The 18,823-nt window shown below is 32.6% G+C and overlaps 1 protein-coding gene across 15 annotated transcripts in view; it reads left to right on the top strand.

Annotated features, from left to right (window-relative positions):
* The first annotated feature begins 1,017 nt into the window (after nucleotides 1-1,017).
* LOC115884269 (hornerin-like) overlaps nucleotides 1,018-18,823 on the top strand; it is a 68,832-nt gene continuing 51,026 nt past the window's right edge. For all 15 annotated transcript variants that reach the window (XM_030902792.1, XM_030902797.1, XM_030902788.1 and 12 more), the window contains exon 1: nucleotides 1,018-1,197. The gene's annotated coding sequence lies outside the window, so the exon portion shown is untranslated. The remainder of the gene's footprint in view (nucleotides 1,198-18,823) is intronic.

Raw genomic sequence — 18,823 nt, 5'->3', positions numbered from 1 at the left:
TTATTGCATTTTTGGCTTCCTTTTAGATCACTTTACATAATCCTAAGATATGAGTACATATATATATTTCGATAGTTTCATAGATACTAAAAAATAAATCAAAAATATATATTTTTCAGTCCTTCTTAAAAAAATTATTAAAAATGGAAGAACTGTTCTGAAATCAAAACTCTATTAGGTATTTACTTTATATGGTCTGTTATTACTTTGTTATAAATATGGTAATCGTAAATCATACTGGATGTTCAATATTCTACGGCAAACTTTTTTTTTTAAATGGAACACCATCTATATTATTTTTTTATTAGGTGGAGAGTGAAAAAATGAATATTGATACACAATGATACACGCAGTATTATTTCATATGGCGCTTTCAATGGTAAAATACGAAAGAAAAATTATTGGGTGGCTTTAATAAAAATTTACTGTAGAAAATGTCATATATGAAATATAAAACCGCGAATATCTACGAAACCGTTAAAATTTTTGAAATACTCTAAATACAAAAAATGTTCATTTTTTTTATTCTCCATCTATCGAAGAAATAATATACAAGGTGTTCTGTTTAAAAAAAATCATCCCGATCCACTAACACTTCTTTGAGCCACCCTATAGAAGTTAAAATATTTTCCTGAAATGCATCGTAGTACGTACTTTAGGTTTGCACATAAACAAAATTCTCATGTTTTCCAAGTACCGAAATACAACAAAATTAATAAAGGATAAATTATTCATTTATGAATATAATTTATTATGAATAAAAACAGCTTGTTCAATACGACATAAAGTCACCGAAATAAAAAACGACAATAAACAATACCGTACCAAATAAGCACCAGGTACGCGACTGACTAAAAATAAGTAACTAGAACATCGGAGCGGTACCGTACCACGCTAAAGTACCAATATCGAATTTTTCGCGACAGATCAAGCGTCGGTCATCTTCTTTGCCATCTTCCTTCGCGAAAACCTCGCCATGGAGGTGGGGATCGGTATAAAAGCAGGGGGGGCTCCTGCAGAATGGTCACAAACACGACACGAACTTGCAAAACTGAAAAGTAACCACCGGTACTAGCTAGGGGTTGGTTCGCGTGAACAGTTTCCAAAAAAGTGATTTTCGAAGAATTTGCGAAAAAAAAACATTTTTTTCCGGTGTTCTCAAGGTGACGAGGCGGTTTTTGTATAAAATTTTGTCAGGTAAGTTTTTTGTTTATTTTTAACTATGTATTTTTGTTATTAAAAATTCGAATAATATTTAATATTTTCATCTAAAATAACTGTTTACTAACATTGTTCGTCTGTGATCACAAGTTTTAAAATACTGATTTTTTTAAGAAATTTTCCCTAAAAATCTACCTAAAATCAAAATATATTGAACAATAAATAATAATAATAATTTGGAATCGGTTCTATGCTCTTGAAAAATCTGTATAGTAAAAATAACTTTTACAAAACGTTTCTAGATTGTTCTATAGTCTGATTTTTTATTTATTTTTGCTCCATCATTTTTATATTTTTTATAATAAAGAATATTATTCAAAAATAAGTTCTAAAAATAAGACATAAATTAATATAGATTACCAATTAAAAAATAATAATGATCATAATGAAAAAAAAAATAACTATAAAAATAATTTTAACATTTTTAATAAAGAAATTATTTTATTAATAATTTTATAAATATTTTTTCTCACAAAAATATATATTCCACCTTGAAAAATAATAATAAACACTGAAGAAACAATAACATCCTTGAAAAATTACTAATAAAAATAATAAAAAAATATAAATATATAGTATCCAACAAAAAAGATAATTATATTTAATATTCAATACTTTATAAGAAAACAACGGGGAAGTAATTGTGATGTAATTATACATATATTTATGTTTAGATCATTGGTACTACAAAACGCTATATTAGAGAGAATCTATAGCTATAAATCAAATGGGTTGTTAATTTTCTTGAGAGACATCAACGATGAGTAAGACGGGAAAATCTATTCTGTAAGCAGAAGATAATAATATTCTAATACAAGCAGATATTTAAAAATAGTGGTAAATAAAATGTAATGACGATCAATGACATTCTCCATATAATTTTACTTATAAAATGACAGCGATCTTCATTCCATAGACGCGGTTTATTTTCGATCATATTGTATGTTGTATTATTATTTTTTAAATATGAAATATGCAAATTTAATAACTATAAAATAAAAATATAAAATTTTCTATTATTAACGTAACAGGTGTTTATATTGTAGACCGAGAGTTGGCTACATAAAAAACCTTATCATCGTTACATGGCTATTTTTTTGTGTAAAGTATCCTTTTGTGTAGCCATTATGAAATAGTCATGTCTGCCAGCGCGATCCAGGGGCTTAAAGCGGTAGCGGCCAATCGAAAGGGTAAAATTTTGACACTAAAAATATTATAATACATGAGTTATAATTGGGAAAATAGCTTATATTTATTATTAAGAAACGTGTAAAATTGTTGACAGACATTTTTCTCGTGGCTGAAATGCCGACAGACAACGCGAAAAAGGCATAGAATTTTGACAAAAGAAAATCATCGCATACATGCGATGTTGGTGGAATGTCATGTTTATTGTTAATTAATTTAAAAAGCCGTTTGCAAAAGGACAGGCAAAAAATCGTTATTGAAATAGTAAAAAAATATATTTATAATATAATCGTATATTATATGATTTATCTATACTTATTATCTTATAATATTTTTAGTGTCAAAATTTCACCCTTTCGATTGGCCGCTCCGGCTTTAAGCCCCGGGATCGCGCTGGCAGACATGATTATTTCATAATGGCTACACAAAAGGATACTTAACACAAAAAATTAGCCATGTAACGATGATAAGGTTTTTTATGTAGCCAGCCCTTAGACTATTATGGAACACATAGATCCGAAATACAAAATCATGTGTGAGTGCAACATTTTCCAAAAAAAATCAATTCTAATTGGATTAGTGTTAGTTATTATGTAATCTCTAGGTTATTTTAATTATATCTTTGATATCAAATTATTAGATGTACCATAAGTAGATCTGTAGTTAATCAATTTTCTGATCCATATTATTTTTACAGTAAGAGCCAGTTCAGCTCATATTAAGATGATATTTTTACGCCTACCGTGACGTCGTTTTTATTCGACCACCCGATATTTATCTTGATACAATCTTGCTGATTAATTGTTATATTTAAGCAAACATAATATATCCCTTTTATTACTCATAATCTGTTAACTTAAAATAATTATCATACAAAAGACACGAAAATGACTCGCATTTAAGGCTTGCCAACTCTCCAAACACAAAAAAACCTAATCAATCATTCGCAGGAAATAAATGGAGAGCAATGGAGAAGAGGCAAACGAACTTTTTCGCAGAACCAAAATACACCGTGCGGTTTTTTTATTTCATATGTTGATGTGGGTTAACGATAATGCAGGTAAACTCTGAGAATTTGGGTCTTTTTATTTTTGGTTTTCGTTTTTCTGGTGATGATCGGGTTACGAGACGTCGTCGGTTACCTAATCAAGATGTTGCCTGTGGTCATCTTTATTATTTTAATTATGAAATCAGAGAACACCATTTATTTAAAAGAATACAAGTTAATATACTTATTTTTAAGATAAAAATACGTACAAAATCTTTAGGCCAGTATTAGACTATAAAATTTCTTTGTCAAGGATTTTAATTTAATAGTTATTTTTTATACAAGACGATAAAATGGTATTTTATCGTCGACCGGGGGGAGAAGATCCGTCGTTGTTATTTCATATGTAAAATTACATGAGGAATGTAATGGATGGTCATTTCCAAGCCAATTGGACGCTGTTTTTTTTTTCGATCATCAAAAGAAGTGCTGTAACTATATCTATCACGGTTTCAAGTCATCCTACAAAAATACCAATTTTAAGACAGGTGATTTTTTATTTTGTTCTCTCCTGACAAGTTTACTAAGACTTTTTGCATAAAAAAAGAGGTGATAATAATGACGGATATCTTTCAGGAGCCTGTAAATAACGGAATACAGTCCCAACTTTTGAAAACTTGTAACTATTGACATCACAAAGTTTTGGTTCAGTACTGATTCAAATTAACCCACTGACACAAACCGGGTACCTCAATTTCTGGTGCCCAATCTTGAGACATTTTAACGCGAATTCCGAACCCACCCGATGATGGAGGCAATTCAACCGGTACCATCCCTGTGACCGGGTCAGTGGTCAAAATTACTGTTATTGTGCATACACACTGGGGGACTGGTTCTCATCTCGGAATCCCCCGTCGATAATGAGTCGTCCGAAATCAATGAGTGGTCCTTGACGTGGGTCATTGTCGATATATCGGATGCAATCCGCAGTGGTACCGTTAACAGTGATTTGTAATCGCGTCATTCAAGAACAACATCACCGAGAAAGAGATCAAGAGGAAATATAAAACAATCAAAATCGGTCAGAAGAGGATATATTCTCTTATGCTGCGTTGTTCATAAAATAATAAAAAAAACACTTATAACTATAGTTAATATCAAATAAACTTTTAGTCACGTGATTAAGCTTGACTGACACAGCGTTGCCCACTTTTACATATTTTTTTTTAATCAAAATATTTTAGGAAACAAACATTATTTAATATTATAAATACCGTAAGGTACATAATTATTAAGATATGCATCTAAGATTTGGCAGCATTCATGGGACACAGGGCACAGAATAAATTTTAATAACGCCAAAATTATAATGAAAGAAGTGATATCCTCTAAAAGAAAAATGAAAAAGCTTTTTTAATACAATCTAATAATAATAAATGTATTGCTCATGCATCTGTAGATGTTAGTAATGTATGGTAATCGCTTCTTTGATTTTAAAGAACTTAAATAAACATAACATACGTAAAAATTAAAAATAATCATACAGAAAGTTTGGGGCTTTTTGGTTTTACCTTATTAAGTAATTGTTATCAGGTAGTAATTGTTAATTTTGAAATTTAACTTGATATATAATGTCATTTTAACAGAACGTCAACGGTTTTTTGTGGACGTATCTGTTTTCGAATAGTTGAATTTAAATATTTTAAATAGTTTTTTTCTTTATTTGTATTTTTTTGCTTCCGACGACGGAAATAGATAAACTTAACGTTAAACATTTTTTTGTTCTTCTTCTTCTTCTTCTTTTAGAAGGCGTATCGCCTGTTTAGTTCCGGTTTCCTCCTCGTCTAAGCAACTCTTGCGAGGTTGACTGCCAACTGTCTTGCCAACGTTTAGGTGGTCGTCCAGTAGGTCTTCTGCCATGGGGTACGTTGTTGCGAATTATTATGGCCATTCTGTCGGGGCCCATTCTATTGACATGCTGGTTCCATTCTCTTCTTCTCTGCCTTATCCATCTGACAACGTCGTTTGTTTGGCACTTTTCTCTTAGGCGTGTCTACATTTCTCTGTCTGTCCCTCAATGTGTATCCAGTTATCATTCTTAAGGTCTTCATTTCAGTAGTTCGTAGGATTCTCTTTGTTACTGATGTTTCAGCTCTGGTTTCCGCACCATATGTCATCACTGGTTGTATGCAGGTTTTGTATATTCTTGACTTACATTCTGTACTCAAATGCTTCTTGCTCTTTTTCTTTTTGCATTTCTTCTTCCTCCTCGTATTCCTCTTCTTTTCCATGCTTTTCTTCAAATTGTTCTTCATTTAACTTTTCGATAAAGTCAGGTACACAAAGTAGGTTAAGTACATCGGCAGGATAACTAAATTTACAAAGCAGCCGGGCTGTACAAGTAAAGTATTTTGCAGCCTGCACAAGTAAAGCCCAATCCTGCTTATGTTCCTCGGAAACTTTTGAGGCCGTTCTTCTCTGGGTTCTGGAAGATTGCTCCGAAAAAGGTAATCGTGGGCGGTCGGTAGATGATGTGGATGGAAGGAGTTCATTTAACTCAAGGATAAAATCCTCCTTTAACCAGTCTTCATGTTGTTCTAAAAATAAATCTCTAAGCCGCGAAGCCGTCTGTCATCTTCTTTCAAGATTTATACAAAGGCGATTTATCTTTTTTCCATTGTGCCTGATAGTTCTTGTTCTTTATTCTGAAATTTCTGTCTTACAAAACTTGAAACATACCCGTTTTTCTCAACTTTATCGGCCCCTTTTAGCCATTTTTCCAAAAGGTCTATTTTTTTTTCAATCGACAAATAGCTAAAAAAAATTCTTTTAAAAAAAGTTGCAGTTAGTAGCAGCCAATTTTTTCTTTGATATGTTCAAAAAGGATTGTTTCAAATTTTACAATAACACCTAGCATGGAGAAAGATGGAGAATTTTTTATAAGTCAAACTAAACTTTTAACTTGTTATTTATGTTCTGTCTTAAACTCATTATTTTTAATTAATAAAAAAATAATGGACGCTGATTCTTATGTGCAATTGTTAGAGATTTCTTAAAAATACATATCATAAAGTGTAAAAATAACAGTAATCCGTTTTTAAATCCCACTGAAATATATAACTTAATATTCACGAAAATAAACAACAACTAAGTAGGCACAAATACTTCACTAGAAAGTCTAAATATAAATGCTGATAAGGAATAAAAATGAAAACTAAACAAAAATATATGCATGTGGTCTTCTTCATTTGTATATCTGCTTGCATTTCACTTACAAAAAAAGTCCATATACAGTCGTGTGTCTAAAATATGTATTTTGGCCAAAAAAATAGCTTCTAGAAACCATAATGCAGCGGCGTGAACTATATATTGATAATTTCTGATATCTGCCGTAGAGTGCGCTGCGGTCGGAATTTGTTGAAATCAACTGAAATGCACCAAGCCTATACTACTTAAACATGTTGATGTTGCAATTTACGACAAACCAACATTTTAATTGTTTAAATATCAATGATATTCGCCGAAATTGACATAAATGGGCATTACATAAAATCTTCAGAATTTTAACGATATAAAATATATTGGAAAATTCCTGTTCGCGCAATCCGGGACACTGTGCATTTCAATTTTTCATGACGCAACTGATATACTTTGTTAATTTTTCACGTAAATTGTTTTATTGCGAGATTCAGCGTCCAACCGGCTGCAGTAAATACCTTTTTGAATTATGACCCGGCTACCTAGACTTACATAAGTCGGACATAAATAAGAATAAGAAGATTAATTTTTCCTTTCGGTGATGCAAAAAGGACCACTTTAATTTCATCCTACTTCAATATGTTTAATTTATAACTTCGATTATTGTAAATCGTCGTCATGTTAATAATTATAAATCACATAAACTTTCCTTTTTAATCGGGAATTCTTCGCGTGACATTTTCAACTTACTTGTTGCAAAGAGTGCCAAATTTTAACTCAATTGCGTAAATTATACTTAAGATACAAAAATACGATTATTAGTGGCATTATTTGACATCCAGTTTATGGAGCAACAATGTTGCCACATTTCACAGAAGTATCAGTTAAAACCAGATGCAGTTTCTCAGTGCAAGCGCACATGTTCAAATAGGGTTTTCTACAATCATGACTTGAGCACAAAAACCAAACTCGCCGTTTACCGAGCAATAATAATTCTCATTATGTTATATGGAAGCGAAACCTGGGTGCCATACCGCCCCGACACATGAACGCATTAAACAAGTTGCAACAGAGACATCTTAGACAACTCTTAAGAATCAAATGGTTCCATCATGTCTCAAACGTATCTGTCCTTGAAAAAGCTTACTGCGAGAGTATTGAAGTCACGATTACAAAGTCCCGCTTAAGGTGGGCTGCTCATGTATGCAGAATGCAAGAAAACCGCATACCAAAATCTCTGCTTTACGGTAAGAGGATGCCGGGTGGACAACTCAAAAGGTAGAAGGTTATTTTCCACGAAAACTTAAAGGGGATTAACAAGCAGAATGAGTGGGAAGAAGCTGCTCACAATGGAACGGAATGGAGAAGGATTGTAAACTTAGTTAACAGCGACAACCAAAAAGTAAAGAAGTAAAGAGACAACAAAGCAATGAGTTTCAGCCACAAAAAAGCTCATGAAAGAAAACGCCTTACGTCAGATACTCGTCAGCGAGTAATGGCAGTATGTATACCGGGTGTTGCATCGTCGGACGGGACATAGGAAATCCCATGTAAATTTTAATGAGGTCAATTATTGGCTTCCCTAATTATTTTAGAGAATAATTCTATTTAGGTTTATTGAAGAGCGCTAAAACCCACATTCAAAAGAATAACTTTAGATATTTTTGATTAGCCCGTTTACGAGTTATCGCCGATTTCTTTTTAAACATTTCTCCTTTCTTATGACCCTGTATTTACTTATGAGCACCAGTCAAGGTAAAAGATAACTGTCAAATGAAGTTGTCATTTCAGAAATTTACCTATTTAGTGCTTTATTATTATTGCAACCTCATTCCTACATCGGAAATCTTAAAGATGTATTTATAAATACAAATTAATATGAATTAAAGTAAAATAAAGTAATCAATTTCAAGATTAATTATAGTATTATTACAATATTCAATAACTTATTAATTTAGGTACTATTAAATTGTTAGAACTTTAGGATTTAAGAAGATGTTCAAATATTCCTACATCGACTGCTAGACAATAATCCAGGCGATCATAAAATTCTCTTCTTACATTCGCTAGTTGGTAAACTGAAATTCTATTGCATTCGGCAGAAATACCATTTTTTAACTCGTCTAGATTTGGGTATTTTTTATCCTTGTATATCCTGTTTTTTAAATGGCCCCAGAGAAAGAAATCATTTGGCGAAATATCAGGAGACCTTGCTGGCCAATTTACTGTATGATTTAGACCAATAACGTATGATTTAGGTCAATAAAGTTTGCGTTAAAACTATTGTCTAAATATTCCCGAACTGCCAGGCTACTATGTGCCGGGCAGCCATCCATTTGGTACCAAACTTACTGATTTTCCCTAGCGGCATCATGTAAAGCAGGTAAAATATGATTTTCGAGTAGTTCCAAATAATATTCTGCATTTAAATTTTGCGTAAGAAATAATGGCCCAATAATATTGTGTCCGAATATCCCTGCCCAAACATTTACTTTCTGTGGATATTGCGTCCTTGTTTCGACAAACCTGTGTTGGTTTTCTTTGTTCCAATATCGATAATTTTGAACATTGGGTTCATTATTTAAGGTAAACGTGCATTCGTCAGTGAAACATATGTTTTTTAAAACTTTCCTATCCATGTTTACTTTTTCCATCATATCAAAACAAAACGCCTGTCGCCGTATTTCGTCCCCATCTCGTAGCTCTTGGTGCTTTTCATATTTGAAGGAATAGTATTAATGTCGTTTCAAAATTCGAATCGCTGTAGTGTGATCTATTCCTATTTCATCCTCAAGTTTCCTTGTGCTGATTTTTCCATCGTTCTCTTCCACGCACAATAAAACTTCCAAGTCGGTATCATTTCTTGCATCTTCTCTCTGTTCCTGCCTTGCTCCACATCTGCAGTTATTTATTAGGGTACCTTTGGTCTCAAATCTCTGGATATTCCTTGCGATTGTAGATTTTCTAGGTATCGGTCTATTCGGATACAGAGAAGCAAACACGTCCGACACCTTTTGATAACTATTTCCTTGATAATACCATTTAATCATCAATACTTTTTCTTCGGTAGTGTAATTCATGGCTAATATTTTCGATGTACGTATGAGTTTTTAATAATAATAATAAAGCACTAAATAGATAAATTTCAGAAATGACAACTTCATTTGACAGTTATCTTTTACCTTGACTGGTGCTCATAAGTAAATACAGGGCCATAAGAAAGGATAAATATTTAAAAAGAAATCGGCGATAACTCGTAAACGGGCTAATCAAAAATATCTAAAGTTATTCTTTTGAATGTGGGTTTTAGTGCTCTTCAATAAACCTAAATAGAATTATTTTCTAAAATAATTAGGGAAGCCAATAATTGACACCATTAAAATTTACATGGGATTTCCTATGTCCCGCTCGACGATGCAACACCCGGTATATGTATGTACATGTTCAAATGTGAATCCCCAAATCTGATGCCTCTTTCTGAGAGAAAACCATTCCAATTCTGATTCAACCATTTACAACTATGGTGTAGCCTGCCTCACATCTTTGTAATTGAGCCAATTGTTATCTATTGATGGCTATGCTGGTCAAACTTATTCCTACTAAGTCATGGTCCTATTTAAGGTTAAATTTATGATTTTTTAGTGTCACTAACATCATATTAACACCAAAAATCGTGTTTATTAAGTCGTTAATTTAAAAATTTTGAAATTTGGTTAATTTTTAATTTTTGTTTTAGATAGGTATGTCACTTTTAATGGCAGAAACCTACTAGTAAAAAAGCAAAACTGCATATAATTAAGTAATTGATATAGAAATCATTCAATTCTTTATTTTTTTATATTTACTTAGTCACGTTGTCTCACATTTCAAATAAATATGTTTGAATAAATTTTTATTTTGTTTTATTTATGATAAGAAAGAGTACAAAATACATTTAAACTGAAAGAGGTGCCCGCCATTGAATAACCGGAAACGGAAATAAAAATGAAGCCATCATATCAACCTGTCAATTGAAAATTAGTTCTCCAGACGACAACGAAGGCTTTCGGTGGCGTATCGTGTTTCCACGATTTAACACAGAGTTGACACTTCTTTCTAGTTAATTATTTTATGGCTCACACTTCTTCTTGTGTATGTGTTTTGTGGTGTTTTCTTTCAATGCTATGAGAAAAGTACTCAAAGAAAGTATTTCATGATACGTGATTGCAAATAACATTGTACATATATTATGATGCATTGATTACATGTTTGTTTGATTGTTTTATAGGTCTGATATACGTTTTGATTACTTTGAATTGTTTGTTTTATATTGGTTCATATTTGGGTACCTATCCCATATTTAGGTTAGGTTAGGTTAGGTATGTTCAATTTGTTTTTAAGAAAATTTTATTATTAAAAAAAATTACTAAAACTAATGAATTAATTACGTAATTTCTTTAAAAAAGAACGTCGTTAGATGTATATGTATTTTAATATTTTATAAAGAATATTCCATTGTGTTTCCAATGTCATATGATGTTAGTTTTTAAGACCTTATTGTGCAGAGGATGTTGCTTTGCTAATTGACTCATTCAAACTGTCCTGATGATGGGAATAAAATTCTCGAAAGCTTGACAAATTGAAAAAGGAATTTTATTAACCTGTGTGGTGATTGTTGACTGCATCATCACTTAAATTTTGAGTTTTTTGTTATGTGTAACTGTATGACTGATAACATCATTAACCATTTCATATTTGGTTACTTTCTTTTACAAATTTGACAGAAATAACTGACTAAATATTTAACTTAAGAATAGAATTAGTAACAAAAGTTTTTCTATAATAAACAATATTGCATGTAGAAAAAATGTAGAAATGTTGAAATATTTTTTTTGTAATATTCATAACAGACGATTTTCCATTAATCAGGGATCTTTTCCAGCCATAACATAAAAAAATGTTTTATTTTGCCCTAGCCTAAATGTAACCATTAACCGAAGGGGTGCATTGTTTTAGTCGACACTTATCAAGGAGTGAAACAACGGGGGCTGATTGTAGGAAAACCATAAAAACAGTGGCGGAGAGAAATATTTTTGTTTTAATATTTCAAGCTTGAAATATATTTTATTTTTTTGCAGTCGCCGTAGGTTTGGCAATAGTCCTAGAATAGAAGAAAAGGAAAAGAAGAGTATAGGTTTCCTAAACACTGAGAATATTTATATAAATCAATGAACTCTTTGCAAAAACAGTTTTATTACTGAAAAGCATTGCGAGCCACCCGAACAAAAATAAAAAATGTTGCAAATCGTGTTGAAACCGAAGTTAACTGAATTAAAATCTCGCCCAGAGAGTCTGCAACTTATCTGGCAAACCATCACACATACTATATAGGAAACTTGTTGACGATAACTCTGTTCACCAATATGTGCCCAACGTGCTCCCTAGTGATTGTGGCCTGCTTTAGCTAAGTCATCCGAACTGTTTAAAAGTATATTATATTATACAGGGTGAGTCTTAAATAAGTGCAAATATTTTCAGGGCTGGTAGATCTCGATAAAAGAAACATATTTTCTCTTTGCCATTTTTCAGATAAGTCCAAAATAACCGAGTTATTTAAATTTGAAAATTAAAAAAAATTTGATTTTTTTTTGAAAAAATTTTGAGAGCCACCGGACTTTTTCTGCATTTGCATCCCTTTTATTGCCGTAACCATAGAGTAAAGCCGTAACTATGGTAATATCTGAGATTAAGAAATTATACCGTGGGAAAATTTGCGGTGAACAGGCAGTTCTAAAAAAAATTCGAAAAATATACAGGGAAACCTAAAAGTCTCACTTAACGTTAAACTTAAGACTCACCCTGTATATAATAAATATAAACAAGAAAGAAATAGTGAGGGAAATGTATAAAAAAGAAGGAAAAGATTGTTGAAAGATCGTTGAGGACCAAATCCCTCCAGAGCAAGCAGGATTTACAAGAGGTCGAGGAACACGTGAACAAATTTTGAATGTCCGTCAGATTATCGAAAAGGCCCGAGAATTTAACAATCCGCTCTATATTTTTTTCATAGACTATCGAAAAGCTTTTGACAAAGTCAAATGGTCAAAACTATGGATGGTTCTTAAAGAAATGGGCGTGCCTCCTCATTTGATTTCATTGATCCAGAATCTCTATATCTTAACCAAAAGTAGAATTACCATCAATGGCGTTACTTCAGAAGACTTCCAGCCTACCTGTGGTGTTAGGCAGGGGTGCATAGGGTCTCCCCAATTATTCAATATATATATACTGAATATATCATGAGAAGGGCACTGGAACATTGGCAAGGGGGGACAACAATTAACGGTCACAAAATTACCAACCTCAGATTTGCAGACGATACAATACTTTTAGCGGGAAACGAGGAAGAGTTACTGCAGCTTCTAACATTGGTTGAAGACGAAAGCGAGAAGCTTGGACTTGAAATTAATCCCTCTAAAACAAAAATTATGATTATCGACAGGCAAAACAACAACAAACATGATGTAGTGAACATTGGTCGTTTTGAGGTTGTAAGTCAATATATATATCTTGGGTCACTTATAAACAACACGGAATCGTTAGAAGGGGAAATAAGAAGAAGATGTGAAATGACAAGAGTGGCAGTGCGAAAACTCTCAAAGATATGGCGACATAAAAACATATCTAAACGTTTAAAAAAAGGCTTGTTCACTGCCTAATATTCCCTATATTAATGTATGGCTCCTAATCCTGGACGATGAGACAGTCAGAAATGAAAAAAATTGACGCAACTGAGATGTACTGTTGGCGACGAATGCTCAGAATTCCCTGGACTGCCCAGCGAACCAATGAATCCATAATCCAAGAACTGAACAGCACAGAACGCCTCTCAACTTCTATACAGTCACGTATACTTAAATATTCCGGTCACGTTATAAAGAGAGATACTGACTGTATGGAAAAACTCATTATACAGGGCAAGATTCCGGAAAGAAGACCAAGAGGCCGCTCGCCCTCCCGATGGATAGATCAGCTATCAAAGATCACCCACAAGCCACTGCACACGGTTGTACATGAAGCACAAGACAAGGAATTATGGAGACAGACCTCACACATCACCTAACTACTACAATCCTCTTGTAGGAATAAATATATAGAGAGAGAGTATATATTAGAGTGTCAAAGATAATAATTCAGTTATGTTACATCTAAGTGCCTGTTTTCAAAAATATATTGGGTGTTTACTAAATAAGTGCAACTATTTTAAAGAGTGGTTGATCTGAATAAAAGAAGCATATGTTTTTTATAATAATAGTTCCCCTTTATAGTAGCAGAAAATAGACTGTTTAAACCGTTTAATACTGACGTATTAAATAAGTAGACTGGACACTAATCCTGCAAATGATACTACTTTAATAAATTGATTTATCGAGGACACTTAAAGATTTACATCCCATCGACGCTATGTAGGTACCTACTTCTTGCGTGTACCCTCGCGCATCTTATTACAAAAACTGGTACTGCTACCAGTGCTTCTGAGGGAATATTTCTTTTAATTCAATTAAGGTCTCGGTATCGATAAGATTTTCGTGTAATTCTAATAAGAGAACGAAAAGAACCAAAAGGTACAGTAAGTAAAGGATGCTGTTTGTCTCTTCTCTTAGCTGGTCTTATTTTTCCTGTTCTTTTTTTCGTCAGATTTAATTTGCCAAGTCTCTTTTGGCCGGTGTTTCTTCGTGGACAGTTTTAGTGTTCCGGAGAGACAGAAAAAATAAGTCAAAATGACTCAGACACATAGTGGAAGATTCTGGTGATTATAATGTACAAAAAGTAGGTGCAATTTTCGAATTTATGAATAACAGTTCACTGAAACTTTTTTTCTTCTTATAATTTAATTGCGCTGTTACTTTTGGTAACATATTGTATTTTGTGGTAGTTTCTGTTGTTAGATTTTGTGTTTTTTCTTCTAGTTTTGTAAGTGTTTAATTGTTTGTTAGTTTTCAAAGTAATGTTTGTTTATATGAACTTATTTTTGATTTTGTGTAGAAGTAATATATTATGATATCTTATTAATTCTCTTACGTTTAGTTCTGTGTTGTTATTTGGTACATTTCTGTTGTTTATAAGTCTATTTCTGTTATGTTAGGTCTATCTAAATACGATACGAAAAAAGTTTTATATAAATGTTGCATGGTTTATAAATGTGCACATCCTAAAAATCTTCTGTTGTATACAGGGCTCCCAAAAAAGTTACATTAAATTTGTCAGTTTTTCTTTAAATACATCATTTATTTTCTTGTGCAGAATTTTTTTTTCAATAACAAGGGGCCGTCCTCTGCCGGAAACACTGCGACCTGTGAGGCCTATTGTGCTTGTCCCCTTTCTCTATCTGCACCCATTCTCCTGTCCCTGTGTCCTGCAGTAACTTATGCAGGTCCTTGATAGGATGGGAGCATAGTTGCTCCGGTTCTAGCCTAGCTGTCCCAAAAAAAAGTGTCGCTTTCATAGAGAACACTATTTGTATTTGAAGCGCTATGCGGTGTTGCCATGCTATTTCATATTTGCTGAAATTATGGTTAAAAACAGTATATGAAAGAAGTAGTTAAAACCTACAGTGAATTTAACTTTACTAATACTTATAATGGTTGCCTATCTGAGGTAACAAAACAGAAACATTATTCAAACTTATGCACCTTGAAAAACACCTGACACCAAATCTGGCGGTCGCGGCGTCCGCATCGAAAGTTCATTTAACTCGTACGAATTACATCAGCTCATTACTATTAATTATTTATAATAATCTCTAACCTTTTTTTTTGCTACAAATCTCGTATTCAAATGTACATTTTTTTCGGACTTAATGAAGACTTACAACACTTAATCCTGCTAAATTAGCCATATTTCCTTAACAAACGAAATAAAATTAGTGTGAAAAAAAGTGTTATTTAAATAAGAATGAGTAAATATGCCCAGATTAGTATTCATGTATTTTAAAATGGTTTCTGGGCGAATTATTTTTAATTTATTCGCAATTTTTAAGGAGCTATTTGCGAAAAGGCATTTTTATTGTAAGAAAAGAGAAAAATGCAAATATTAGTACACCATAAAGTTTGAATTACATGGAGTAAACGGCTCGATATATTTTTTTTAAATATTTAAATCTTTTAATATTATTTGGAACGTTTGAAAAAAATAGCATATTCTCGCCTGTATGTCGTACAGTCTCGGTACAGAAAGTATCATTTTTACTCTTATTAAAACAACATACTATTTTTGTTCTTATATCGCAAAAAAAATATGACGTCCGGATTTTGTCTGTATATTTGGAAAGGCTTGCTCTGGATTGACAAGTTTTCTTCTGGTAACCCTAGCCTAATCTATACTAATATATAAAATCCTTAAGTGACTGACATACTGATTAATCACGATCCTGCTCAAACCACTCAACGTAAGAAGCTCAATTTTGGCATTCAGGTTGATTCTAGGGTGTAGAAGTTCGATAAGAAGGGATTTTTCGAAATTCCAGTTCTAAGAGGGTAAAACCACCCCTCAAATATTACAATATTTTTTATTTAAAAAACGGGCAAGTTTCTTAAAAAACGCTTAAACACGTATATTTTATTTTGTTTTTTACATATTTTAAGATTTTTTCAAAATGTATACAGGGTGTTTAAAAAAATCTGGTCATTGATTAATCACGATCCTGCTTAAAGCGCTTGACGTAAAAAGCTGATTTTTGGAAAACAGATTGACTTTAGGGTGTAGAGGTTTGATAAGAAGGGATTTTTCGAAACTCGAATTCTGAGGGGTTGAAACTATCCCTCAAATATTAAAATATTTTTTATCTAAAAACCGGTGAGTTTTTCGGAAAAACTCTTAAACACGTATATTTTATTTTGTTGTTTTACATATTTTAAGGTTTTTTATAAATTTATACAGGGTGGTTCATAAAACATGACCATTGAGTAATCACGATTCTGCTTAAACTGCTTGACGTTTAAAGCTGATTTTTGCCAAACGGATTGACTGTGGGGTGTAGAGGTTCAATAAAGAGGGGTTTCTCGATTCTCAAATTCCAAGAGGGTGAAAACGCCTCTCAAATATTACAATATTTGTTATTTAAAAAACGGTTAGTCTTTCGGGAAAACGCTTGGACAAGCATAATTTATTTGTTTTTTTATATATTGTGAAATTTTTTAAAAAATCATACAGGGTGTTCCAAAAAGTTGGGTAATTTCTTAACCACGATTCTGCTTAAACTGCTTGACGTAAAAAGCTTATTTTTGGCAAACGGATTTTTCGAAAGTCAAATTCCAACGAGATGAAACTACCCCTCAAATATTACCAAGTTATATATCGCCATATTCTTTTTTCCTCCTGCTGACATAAATGTGAGAAAATTTTATCCAGTTTGCATGTTAATGGAAATTCTTGCTTTGCTTTATCATCACCATTACAAATGATTAATTCGACGCGAACGAAGTCGCTGGTACACGCTAGTCCAATATACAATTTCTCACATTTACGTGGTATTTTGTGTGAGAAATTATTGTCAAATTAAGATTTTTCTCCATCTTCTGTTACTGAGAGTTTCGGATTCTTTTAGACGCAAATTCCTTATTGTCAGTTAGATAACAGTTACCTGCAAAATTACGTCGCATTTCATTACGACTTCGTCGACCGGTTTTTCTTTTATTTTCGGGCCTTTAATCGGCAGGAAACGTTTCTGGTTAATAATAAAGTAGCCGAATTATCGCCATCAAGGTCCATTACGCTCCTGGGGTCAAATTGAAGTAGGGATGTATAAAATATATCGATATTTTCGTGTATCATAATTTGCAGGTTATTCAACCATTTTCAATCATGGTGTAGCCTCCAATCTCTTGGTACTTGGTCCCATTGTTGTCTATTATTGGCTATGCGAGCCTAAGTTATCCTTGCTAATATCCTAATATCATGGTCCCACCTCAGGTGTTAGGTCTTCCTCTCAGTCTCTTAATTCCTCGTTGGTACCATGCTGTAATTCTTGTGGTCCATCTAATGTCTGTTCTTCTTGCCAGGTGTCCTGCCCATTGCATTTTGAGGGATTGGACTCTGTGAATGGCATCTATTACCTGGATATTTTGTCTTATCCACTCTATTCTTTTCGGTCTCTCTTGGTCTCCGTGTATATCTATACTTTTATGTCGATATATTTTCTAAAGAATATATATATTCACCTTAAAAACATAGTTTAAATAGTGCTAGTTATAAAGTACTAGCTCTAGCTATAAAGAGTTAAACAATTATTTAAATCAATACATGAATGATTCGTCGAGTAACGCCAACATAGTTGCCGGAATAAGCTAGTTTAATAATAATTTATCTGACGTTTAATGAACACTCAATTTTTTTTAGCTATTTATTATATTTCTTAGACAGCCAATTAAAAGAAGCACGTTTAACTACAATTAAAGCCAGTGATACATCTGACGAAACCGCGGTTTAAATTGAAAACAATAAGAATAATGGCATTCCGAAATTATTTTAGTATCAACAATTTTATAAATTACTTATTCTATTATTTTGAGAAAATTCATTATTACATCTGCTTTGTCGAAAAACCTGTTTTTTACTAAAAATCGGTGACCTTCTTCGGCATGCGGAAGGAATATCACCAAAAACCTATTCGATCGATCCAAGATTATCCGCTCGACCTCAGTGATGTCATCGCAGAGTTAACGACCTTTTGATGTCTTCCAAAAAAAGCAAAAAAAGTCACCCAACACACTGAAACCGATATTTACTTCTCTTTTATTTTCTTTTTCCTTCTTGTTTATATTTTACCGCCTCTCTCATTAAACCTGCAGCTCGTGACTCTTATTTTGGCCGAACAGCGAAATAAATCTCAATGGCGATAATTTGGCTACTTTAATATAGTGATGTCGATATTTAAAAGAAGTATCGATACCGGAAATATCGAATTATCAACGATATCGACATATACCGGAATTTACTGTTGACTCTCTATTGTCTGATTCTCTAACTGTTTTGGAATATTAGAAATGTCTGTTTTATACAAACCAAACGAACCAAACTCCTTCAGCACAATTTTTTCTGACTTTCTTTATTTTTTTTCTAAATTTTTTTTTAACAACCGCTTCCATATTTGCTTCTGAATCAATCTCCAACAGGTTTTGCATAAAAAACTGTTCCAACAAAAAATTTGCATAAAAACTGTTTGCTACAAATCGACATTTAGTTTTCCTT

The sequence above is a fragment of the Sitophilus oryzae genome, unplaced genomic scaffold, assembly GCF_002938485.1.
Source record: "Sitophilus oryzae breed Bouriz unplaced genomic scaffold, Soryzae_2.0 scaffold_227_pilon_pilon, whole genome shotgun sequence".
Lineage (NCBI taxonomy): Eukaryota > Metazoa > Arthropoda > Insecta > Coleoptera > Curculionidae > Sitophilus > Sitophilus oryzae.
This window is presented reverse-complemented; position numbering and strand designations above follow the sequence as displayed.